This window comes from Abramis brama (genome assembly GCF_963993115.1).
Source record: "Abramis brama genome assembly, chromosome: 19".
Lineage (NCBI taxonomy): Eukaryota > Metazoa > Chordata > Actinopteri > Cypriniformes > Leuciscidae > Abramis > Abramis brama.
This window is the reverse complement of record NC_139981.1, coordinates 8,279,195-8,291,216: the sequence shown is the minus strand read 5'-3', so window position 1 is coordinate 8,291,216 and position 12,022 is coordinate 8,279,195.

The following is a 12,022-nucleotide window of genomic DNA, read 5'->3' as shown; positions in this document are numbered from 1 at the left end:
CTTTGAACATACTGATTTAAAGGTGCAATTATAAACTATTGCTGCAATGACCTTTGTAAAATGGCACAGACACATTGACTCTCTGGATGTTTAATGTAAATGTCTGATCTGTTTCTATATGCTTAAGAAATTTGAGAATCTTGTTTTATGATCTGAGACACACGATCTCTGTCTCCAGCATGCAGAGAGGTTTTCTTTTCTTTGTGTGTCATTCTGAACTGAAGCAGGGCCTCAATAATGACACAGTGAGGAATCTGAACCCCACATCTGCTGGAAGCTCAGGCAAAAGACTGGGGCATTGTGGGAACCATTATGAAGACCCCCTCCCCCCACCCACCTCATGTGGACCTTACAATCTACCTGACAGTTATTTTACTTTACATTCTTAAAGGTCTGTTTATCCTTTTTTATTTTAGTCAATTTCCTATGTCCATCATGAACAAACAATCAAATTAGAATCACATTGGAAAGAATTTTGAGATCATTTTGAGATCATTTTGAAATCTACGACTTGCAGACTTTGGTTTCTTGGTGTCCCCTCTAGACCTTTTTTCAAAGACCCATATTGTCCAACACAATATTCAAAGCCCCCTTCATATATTCCCGCCCTATAGACCTTATGTAGCCCCGCCTCTTTTCAGCGCCGCGCTCGTTGTCTTTTGACTTCCGGTCTGTATTTTCACAGCGATTTTTCGTGTTTATTAATGAACAGCTGGTTTTAAAATCTTCCCGGTCGACTGACATTTGTTAAGTCATCTGCTTTAAACATTACAGTCGTCATGATAACTTTCGTTAACTTTATATTAAGTAAATCCATGTGAAAAGCTAAAAAAAAGCAAGTGGAGCTGGGGAAGATGAAGGGTTTCCGAAATCGCACTGCGAATTGCTACGCAGACGCTGACCAAGTATAGAGCAACGAGCTCATTCGCTCCTGATACAGCAGGAACCAGCTGTGCCCTGTAGAGAACGATGTGATTGCAAAAAGATTGAGTTTAGGACCTATCAGCTTGCGCCATCTAGAGTTTCATGACAGAACTTTGTATTTATTTAGGGAAAATAAAAATTATTTCAGTTGATTTTATGTTTTTTAAGCATTTTAATTTAGATAAGATATTAAAGTCCAATGGGAAAATACCATAAAGTGAACACAGCGAAGTGCAATAATGGATTTTTAATGCAGCAGTTAAGATCCAGCCTGAAGATGTTTATATCTCAGTATTTCCACGTCTCGTATCAACCGTACTCCTTCAGTATTGCGAATGAAAGCAAGTGAAGGAAAGGGTTTGTTTTTGTTCCTGGTGAAAGCCCACTGGAGAGAGATGAAGGGGTGGATAATAGAAAGAAAAAGACAGAGTGAACAGCTGCATGTACCGAAGTGTTCTTGGAGTTTTCTTCCCATGTGGATGTACAGATGCCAGGGATGACAAACGCACAGCTGTTGAGGTGGTTAAACTCAGTTCTCATCCTGAATATATGAATGTGAGTGCAGTCACGCACATGTAAACTTATAAACACATAAATAACTATGTTAACACATAAGCTCTGGTTGTGTTTTCGGTTCACTGCACATTCCTCTGCAGAAACAGCCCACCCCTCCACATCCTCAGCTACAGACAGGAAACAAATGCAACCGAGCTAAAAGCCGTCTCCAACTATTCCACTGAGATAGGACCTAAATCAGGAACATAAGAACATTTTGAGTTAACCATTCTGACATTGCCTAACAGCTTTTAATGCTTTTCCCTTTGTAGATCCCCTACTGGTAATTACATAAGGATCTAGTGAGAAAAAAAGTCACTAAAAATGAGTGTGATGTACTATATACTAACACTATCTATCTATCTATCTATCTATCTATCTATCTATCTATCTATCTATCTATCTATCTATCTATCTATCTATCTATCTATCTATCTATCTATCTATCTATCTATCTATCTATCTATCTATCTATCTATCTACACACACACACACACACACACACACACACACACATATGTAAAAACCTTGCTACTTGTGCTTTTTGTTTTAACCCAATTTGGGTCAAATATGGACAAACCCAAACGTTGGGTTAAAAATGTAATTTAAAAATGTAACCCAACGGCTGGGTTTGTCCATATTTGACCCAAAGTTGGGTTGAAACAACCCAGCAGTTTTTATGTTGTCCTAATGTTGGTTTTATTGCTTCTATTGCTCTCCTCATTTGTAAGTCAATTTGGATAAAAGCACCTGCAAAATGATTAAATGTAAATGTTAATGTATATAAAATGTATCCATAAACTGTAACACTTTATAATAACGTCCTATTAGTTAAAGGTAGGCTACACTAGGTTTTTTTTATTCAAAATTTAAATAATGAGACAATACATCATCAATCCTTCTTCCAAAATGTTTATTTGTCTGAACCTTGTTCACTACGGTAAGCCTATCATAAGTGTTTACTGTATATATTTTAGAACTGTTGTAAGGTTTTCATGAGATTCGTACATTTGTTACTTTAATTAACGTTAATAAACATACAACAGTTTATTGTTCTCATTATATATATTAACATATGCAACATTTGGTGTTATAAATATATATAAATTTAACTAAGATTAAGCGATGCTTTATAAGTATTTCAGTTTTTTATTTACTTAACTAATGTTAACTTCATGTTAACTAATGTAGTTAACTAACTAGGCTAACTAACGTTAACAAATGGAACCTTAATTTAAAGTGTTACCATATAAGAATTATATTTTGTCTTCTATTTAACTACTTTTGTCTTTATTTTTCCTAACTTTTCATTCATTGAACTTCCTAGATAACTTTTATAGATTCTGTCATTTTCTCAAGACATTCATTAATTTTGCTTCACAAGGGTCAGTAAGCTGTGGAATTAACTTCAGTCTTAGACCCATATTTCTCCATACTCCTTTTACACCAATTACTGTATGTCCGTTTTCATCCTTATTAACTCTGATGCTAAATTAATTCTTTAGAAAATCCTGTATAATTTGAAAATATGAGTGTGCTGTGCTGATGTGGCTGGACAGTGCTTAAAGTAGATTAAAGATTGAAATGTGCTCCATAATTTCCATGCTTCTACCACGAAGAGTGTAGCATGCTGTATTTCTACAATACAATCGTTATTTAATCAACATGTCTTGCAATTAATTTAATTAAGTTAAATCAATTGGCGGACCTATAAACAACAAATCATGCAGATGCAATTGGAAAGCAAAATCTTTGTTAGATTTGCTGATAATTGTAAATAATAGCATGCAAACTATGTTTGAAGTTGTACTTTATGTGTGTGTGTTGTGTCTAATAAGCATATGCGGCAGTTTTACAGTTAAGCAATGTCTCTTTAAATGCATAGTGCCTAAAATAGTCTGTATTCTTTGTTGCTGGATATAGCGCATGTGGATGTTCTCCATGGGAGTTTCAGCCGTTCCACATTAAGAGCAGCCCTTTACTTCTATTCCTGTCTTTTGTTCATTTGTCATTCACCAAACTTTCTAAGCAAGTCCAAGCTTATTCTTTATTCATTCATCCATACATGCTCCCTTTAGTTACAGAAGAATAGCTTTGCTCTTTTTTTTTGTATTTGCTGTAAAGGTGAATTTTAGCAATATTATATATTTTTCCCAATACACTACACACATGATGCTTGTAAAATGTTCATCTGAAATATTTAATAATATCCACTGTAAATAGACTATATAAAGCAGTATAGATGTTTTCTACATACACCATGGACATGTATTTAATATGCAACCGGATTTTATTATGCAATTTGGTCGTGGAAACAGCATGTACAGTAAATACTGTACAAAACAATTTTCATGTATAATACAAGTAACATAGACATTGTAATGTGAAGTATTAACACCTTTTCTATACATGACTGATAATATCTAACCAGTATCCAACCAAAGACATACTTTAAGTAAGTTTCCACTTTTAAATGTACTATTAAATGTACTTCAATTTCTTTCGCTTTGCTTCAGGAATAGCCTGATGAAATCAGGAGACAGAATTTATCATAGTAAATAACTTGAAAATGAGTTGAATTAGATGTAATTCATCTCCACGACATGCCAGATGTCCAACTGAATTATTATAATTATTATTATTTTTTACATATATGTCTAAATAGTTGTTTTCTTGGAAATGTAATTAATATAGTATTCTCCAAGTATTCTGTTCTATACTTAAGTTTAAATTGCCCAAAGTAATCAAAATACAGAACTCGTGTTGTTGATACAGTCTGTCCTGAAGCAACTTTCAAACTTACTTTTACACTGTATGTGAGACAGCTTGGATGGACCCTCACTGGTCTAAGTACTGAAGCGGAAGGACACGGAGGTGAAACAGAGGGAGGAAACACTAAAAACAGATGCTCCCATGACTCTAACCCGTCTCCTCTCATCAGTGCATTGAACGATCAGTGCACTTACTCCAGTGCTGCTGTAGGCACCGCACCATCATTTGAAGCTTATATCCTTGAATGAATGACATCCCTAAATGGATTCAAATTACCCTTTACCCTCAATCTCACCCCTGCCTCTGTATTCATGCACTTTCTATATGCACTGTATTAATTTACTGCTTCTGCTTTTATACAAGTGTACAAGACTGCCAGTAGTATTATATTTAATTTATTATACATAATACAAGTTATTTACAGACGTAACACTATTCAGAACATGTATTTTTTTGTGTAACTTTACCAAAATACAGTAACCTTTTTATTATACAACAGTTAGGTTTAGTCCTCTAATGTGATTGGTCGAGCAGCATTCCAGGAGTACTTGTATGCAGCACTGCTATGCTGTCTATGTACTGCGTCTTTTTCTTTGTATCACTCCGCTTGTTTGTTTGTTCCAGACTGTCAGTCTCTGCATCAGTGGTGGGGATTTTTCAGTGACAGTCAGAGACATTTTTAAGGTTACATCGTTACGCCTGAGTCAATAAATCATTCATAATAATTTGTTCAAAAACAGTTTAATTCAGGAGCGGAACAAGTGAGGCTGCGTTTAAGTCCAATGTTTTATGCCATTCCCTCGGTAATGTCATGGACATTAATTGTTTATGTCTTAGTTTCATTGTTATGGACTTTAAAGACTCGTTTAGCAGTACCGTACAGTAGCCTACAGTAGCCTACGGGATGCAATTATTTCCGTTTTGATTGTCAGAAGTTGTGAATGGTACCAAAATACCGAACCGTAACCGTACCACTTTTTTTGGGACCCTTCCATTGTGGTACTTAGCACAGTAGTCTGGTACCTGAAGGGTGGAGCTAGACTCACTGCAGAACGTTTATTGGTTGACAGAGAATCGTCACTTGCGCGTGCTGTAAGGGGAATGAGTGACAACACGAGAGGCAATTATTTTTTGTTGGCAGAGCAAAACAGAGTAACACAAAGCAATATTTTGTTTAAAATGTAAGTTACTCAAAGTTAACTTCTTTTTATTGTATAAAAGCAATGTCACATTCACAATTGTGTTATTTTTTTAAAATACAAACACTGCTATGATTGATTAGCGGTGGCCTTGTGGCTACAGAACAACGACAGACCTGGTGATAATTGGTAGCTGCCGCACAACTTGTGTTAAATTGTTTAAGTGTGTCACCAGTCCAAATGTTTTGTTAACACAGCAGCAAAATGCTATTCTCATATCCCCCTTTAGTGGATACACAAACCCTGAATCGTTTCTCAGTGATTGTTGGCACTAGAGAATGTGCCCCATTTAGCTTGATTTAGCTTTCTTTCACTCCAGATAATGACAGTGCTTTACAGGTCACTCACCAAAACACCACTGAGCATTAACTACACTGTGTGCGTGTACGTGAGTCAGGTTTTACCTAGATTAAACTAAACCAAATGTTTCCAAGAGGATGGTAAACCCTGAAATCACCTACTTTGTGAAGCCAACCAATAGTCCCCATGAGGAAACAGCTTGATAAAAATATCTCACACCGTCACACAAACGATTTATTTAATTTGGAAATATAATTTGCTTTAAAAACAAAAGCAGTTCAAAGCAATTCAAAGTTCACTGTAAAAAAAGATTTTTTTGGTGAAGTAAATACTACTGAAAAAAAACAATGTAATTTACATGAAAAAGTTAGTTCAGGCAAGAATTAAAAAAACGAAGTAAATTCCATAGCAGTCTTAATTCAAGCGAGTAGAAATGAAAGCGTAAATATCAACTCAATAAAATTAAGTAAAAATTACTCAGCTTTTCTGATACTGGGGTTCCCATCATGCACTGGACCTTGAATAATTAATGAGGTTAATTTTTCACTGGTTTCCAGCTGTATTTACACTGTTTTATCATTGCTTTTGTTGTCAGGATTAGTAACTTGCCATTTTGTGACATTTCGAGTAAATTTTCTGCTCAAAATGACACATTCAAACACAAAAACGATCCATCAAATGTTACCGTCATTGTGTATTGTCTACCAAGTATTGAGGTCTTTGCATTCACTTGATACTTAACATCTGACATGCTGTAGTATAAATTACTTAGATAATCTAAGTAAAGCACATACTATAAATGACTGGTATAATTCAATATTATTGTTTGAGTGAAATGTAATGCAAAGGAAATTTCAACTAAATCAATATTAATCAACCTTTTACTAGCCAAGTTAAAATTACTTATTTTCTGTGTTACTTTAAAGTTTACTTAATTCTATATTCCAAGTAAATTTAACTTAAAGATTTCTAATTAAAGCTACTGATGAATATGTTTAGGTTTTTACTTGGCAAATCTTTGTAAATTTACTAGCATTTTCTGAGTGAAAAAAGTTGCCTAGCTTTTTTCAAGTAAATCCTACTCCAATTTTTTTTCAGTGTTCCTACCATGATAGAAAGTCTCAATAGGTTGATGGTGTGAAAAAAAACAAAAAACTCTAATGTCTAACTCTAATGTCCAATTGCCTACACAAAAATAAACCAAAAGATGAATAAATGTGTGAAAATATACCCATCACTCCTTTAGCTTAAAGTTAACGTGGGCAAAAAAGCCCATTTTGGTGAACTAAGCCAGTGTTTGAGCAGACATCAATGCACCATCCATGGGAACTTTTGGCTGTTGGTGCTTGTCTCAGCCAAGCATAACATTTCCACAGCTGCTGTGGCAGCTCAGAATCCAGCTATCATTCTTTCCCCTGTTGAGTTTAGGGAGGCCGTGTTCAGCCACTGGCACACTACAGAATCACAGGATGGAAGAGGCCAACTGCTTAACCCACTTTAGTCCAAGTGTTACATCACTTATTGATGAATCCACCCATGTTATTTAGGCAAAGCTTTCTGTAATGCTGCCAATTGAGCTGGAGAGGAAAAATCCACTGGAGTCTGGACTCTTCCCCCCATTAACCCGTTTAATGTGCTGGTTCATTTCAGTCATCTTTTCTGCAACATAAAGTTCTAGCTGTAGATTCAAATACCTCACATCCTTTTTATTTGTTTGTGAAAGAGAGAGATTTCATTCACGTCGTCCAAGTCAAAGCTGTAAATTAAAGCTGCGACAGTTGATTGCATGAAGTGTTCAACATTCCACACTTCGTTTATTTGGTTAATTAAGTGCATCATGGTGTTTTAAGTGCACTTGTTCTTTTTGGAATCTTACTGTGAACACATTACTTGCACTATTTATACTACAAATCGGCATAGTATAGTGCATAAGTACACGATTTGGGGCGCCTAGTGTCTTCTTATGCCAAATATGGCAACAAACAAATGTAATTAACACAGATTTCTCAGATTTGCCTTAAAAAAGCTGATGGAAAACAAAAATAAAATAAAGTGTCTTTATAAAATTGTCAAATGACACTTCACAAGCTCATTCCACTCATAATTTTCAAGTAAAAGGTGAGAACATTCCGAGTATATATATTGTTGTTAGGCCGATTGTTTTGTACATTTGATTATTATTGATAATATTTTAAGTTCACATATTTATTTGATGAGTTGGGATATTTTGCCATTACGACTGACTAACTTACATTACCTTATCCCTTACACAATGACCACTAAATTGATGTCCTTGGTAACTGATTTCCTACACATACTCTTTCAAGTATCATTATTTACATTTTTCAGCACAACTGTAGACTATAATAGATTACACCTTAAAATCAGCTTATAACATGCAAAGAAAGTCTGTAGGTTCCATCTGGGCCTCAATAAGACTAATGTAAACGCTCTAATACGAAGTGTTAACACCTCTTAGTATGTACTATAATAATAATATTGTATTGTATTGTAAAGGTGTAATATTATGGCAATAAACACTCACCCATCACCTATTTCTCTACAGCCCACACCATGCCAGCACTGTATACCATTCTAAATCCATCTACAGAAAAGAAATGACGATAACAACGTTTGAAATGGCTTGAGTTTTCCCTCTGGCGAGTTCAAAATGTCACCATAGTCACGCAAACAGTAGAAAGTGTGTGTTTACACCCAGTTAACGGCTGTTGATGCCTGTATGTTCTTGCATTTGTTTGGAGGGTGCTAGCTCAATGTTATCATAGCTAATGCTGACACCTGCTCTAAGAACAACACAAGCAGGAAAAGTGTGTGTGTGTGTTTGTGTTTTGTGTAGTGGCAGTGTTATGTGAGATGCAGATAGATTAAGCCTCATTCTTTGATAAAGTTCAGTTTTATCTCTGTCTGCCCCATGGATTTCAATAACATCACAGAGACGACTCTTTGTGCCCCACTTCCTCAATTTAGATCCTATCACCTTCACTGTAGAGGAACATAAACTAGCCTCCCCACTGCGCCATATCTTTATCTCCCCTTTATATGCTTCTTCATTATATGTCCTCCAAATTTTCTGCAGATTTTTACTGAGAATCCTTTCTATTAGCATCTTAAGAAAGACAATGAAAGCGTTTTGCCACTGTCAAACAGTAGAAGTCCTCAGGTATTTCCTCAACAGCTGTGAGGTGTTTTTAGAATTGAAGATAATTTAGCTAAGCATTCAGTTTTGAGATAATCTGATATAACAGAAGCTGATGATGAAGAAATTGTAATGGTCCAATCCCACAGAGAAAATTGATGTGAAAAAAGTATAATTATAGCAGTTAAGGATGTTTTGCACTTGGGATTTTAATTATCTGTGGGGACACACATCCTTGCTCAACCTTGCAACATTTTTACCGTCTTTAAATCAGTACTTGCAGATTTTCCCTTAAAATCAGTGCAGAAAAAGTCAGAAGATTCCGTGTGCGCCTGACGTTTCATCCAGTGAGCTGCAGCTCTTGGTTTTCACCACCCTCAGTACAGCAGTGAGCACTTATGTAATGGTGACACATTACACATGTGCTCACACAAATGTTTTCTCGCATTAAAAAAAAAGCCCATGTAGATCCACTATGCCACATCCTGCACAAACACACAGATCCAGGATGCTGTGGTGCACACCATTGACAGCAACAGAACACTGTGTGCATACAGCTTTGGCACCCAAACAATGCAGGATTCAGCTGCTTAACACTGCACTCATTCCTCTTCTACAACCCTGCAAAGAACTGAAACAAAGTGTAAACGGAGCCTTAGTGTCTGAAATTCTCTCACTGCTGATCTGAGGCTCCACTTGTTCCTCTTTGGTTCTCTGCAATGGCATAATCAAGTAGTTCACCATACCATGAAAAGGGCCAGATACTCTTAACTATACGCACAAAGCTCCCCTGTAAGCAAAGACACTTTTGTGGTGCTACTCAGTAGGTCAGTTGGGGCTTGGGTGAGGGTTACAGACTGGTTCTTTGAATTGAAAGGGTGCTTAATTTAGCCACACAATGGCTTTGCTTCACAATGAGCGACTCTGAACTAGTCTACTTTGACTAAAACTGCTCACTGTCAAGTTGCTCTGCAGTGCCCGACTGAAGCAAACCCTACTGGGAAAACATCCATTTAAATAAATGTATAATCCTATTTTGTGGCCATGTACAATCACAGGAATGGCAAGAATGTGAGCTATTGGAAAGAGTTTTCCAGAGGAGCTGAAGTAATTAAAGTCCGGCTCAGACTCTAGTGTTATTCTGCACTCATTATGTTTGGATTTTCTTTGAAGTCGCTTGATAGAGTAATTATGATCCTGCTCGGATATTGTACGGTATGCTGCCCAGTACCCCTTGGTGCTTGCACTTTTCTCACGTATAGATTAATTTAGCTTTATTCTCCATGATTAAATCTTTGACTTATAGTGTCTCTTATGTACCTCAATCTGCAAAGCATTACTGAGATTTTCCATCTGGAAAATCTGTAATAAATTATAAATTAGAGCAAGCATGATTCTGTTCATTCCTGGTACTTGTTTGACAAAAGTCATGATGGCGTTTTTTTGTTCTGGTTCATTATTGGAGCATTTGTGAAATTGGCAATTGACCAGAAAATATGGCAGGCATTATAAAATGTGGCAATGCTTTTCATCCTCAGAAACCCTAAGGGATTTCTGTAAGCTCTCTCCAAAAAAATGACTAAAGATCCTGTCTTTATCAATCAGATCTGATTACAATATATTCACATAATTGCATACCATTTATTATGCTGGCCACTTCGTTTACATTTTTGTTTTTTGTTTTCTGCTCTTTCATTTAAGGGTTGAGTGATGTTTCTGAGAAAATGCATCTGGCTTAAAAAGTGATAAACAAATGTGTCCAAAAAAAGTGTGTTTTTAATTGTTATCCACATAATCATCCATCCATGTATCATGAGCAACTTACAAGAAGTAAATGATACATTATATTTTACATGAACATGATAACATCCTAGCATGTAATAAACACATGGACTAAACACTAGACCAAATATTGTATTATTAACCATAGCCACTCGGTCCGATGAATATTCACCAGAATATGATCAAGATATGGAAATTGTTTTGTCCTTTAAAATTTTATTTGCCATCCTATCAATACTAGTTTTTAGTATTCTGTTCTGTTTTATTAAAATACATTTTTTGACTTTGACTGATTACAGTTTTTCCCCCATCGCATCTGCAAAATCTGTCCATATTTATGCATCAAACTCTGAACCTGAGAGACTTTGAAAAGTTAAAATGAAGCCAGGAATTAAGGTAAACAGCTCATTATCTCTTTCTCTCTATCCATCTTTGTCTTCAATATTGTAATGATTGAGAAATTGGCTGAAATGAGATGCCCTCTGCTGTCGGTTTCTATTTGAAACGGGTCCACAATTTACATTTACACTGTTTTTTTTTTTTTTTTTTACTTTCTAAGACTAAAGATGAATTGCAGAAGAGTTTTTCAAAGTTTCTGGGATGGAAAATTAGACAAAAACATTTTTTCAACTGACTATTAATGCCTCACACAATATGTTAGGAGTAAGGTTTGTCCTTTATGTCAGTGTTACGTCTGCCATGTTATTGTCTGTAACATACATATTGAAAGGCTTGAAACTGATTTAAATAATCTTTAATATGGAGACTACAGTGGACAGTTATCTCAAAGTACTTTGCTGCTGTATAATGTGTGACACTTCTGGAGTGTCTGAATAATAATAATTCACAGTGACGGTCATTCTCTTTCAACAGCCCAGATCCAATGTGATTTTCCCAAGCGTAAGAGGACAAAAAACAGCTTCATTCACTTTCTGGTAAAAAAAAAAGTGCTTATTTAAACATAGCTTATTTAAAATATTCTGAAATTTTTAATGTGTGAAATAACTGACTTTGTTACTCATTTTTAGCAAGCAAGTCTTAAATAATAAAAGGACAACACAACAATTAACAGAGCTTCAAACAAGCCGAGGGGGAAATAGACTGTTATTGGCCTAGTTTTGTCTTTGTCTACTCTACACAGTTATGGGGAAGCTTATGGACAAAGAGATGAGCTTTGTGTGAGAGGTCGTACAGTACAAGAGTGTACAGTACATGTGAGAATGTTTATGCTGCAGTGCGCGCCGCTGATTTAACAGGTTTTGAATTATGCAAATATATCCCTTCAGGCTTGCTATGTTGCTCTGAAACTGAATGTCTAATTGAGCCCCATGAC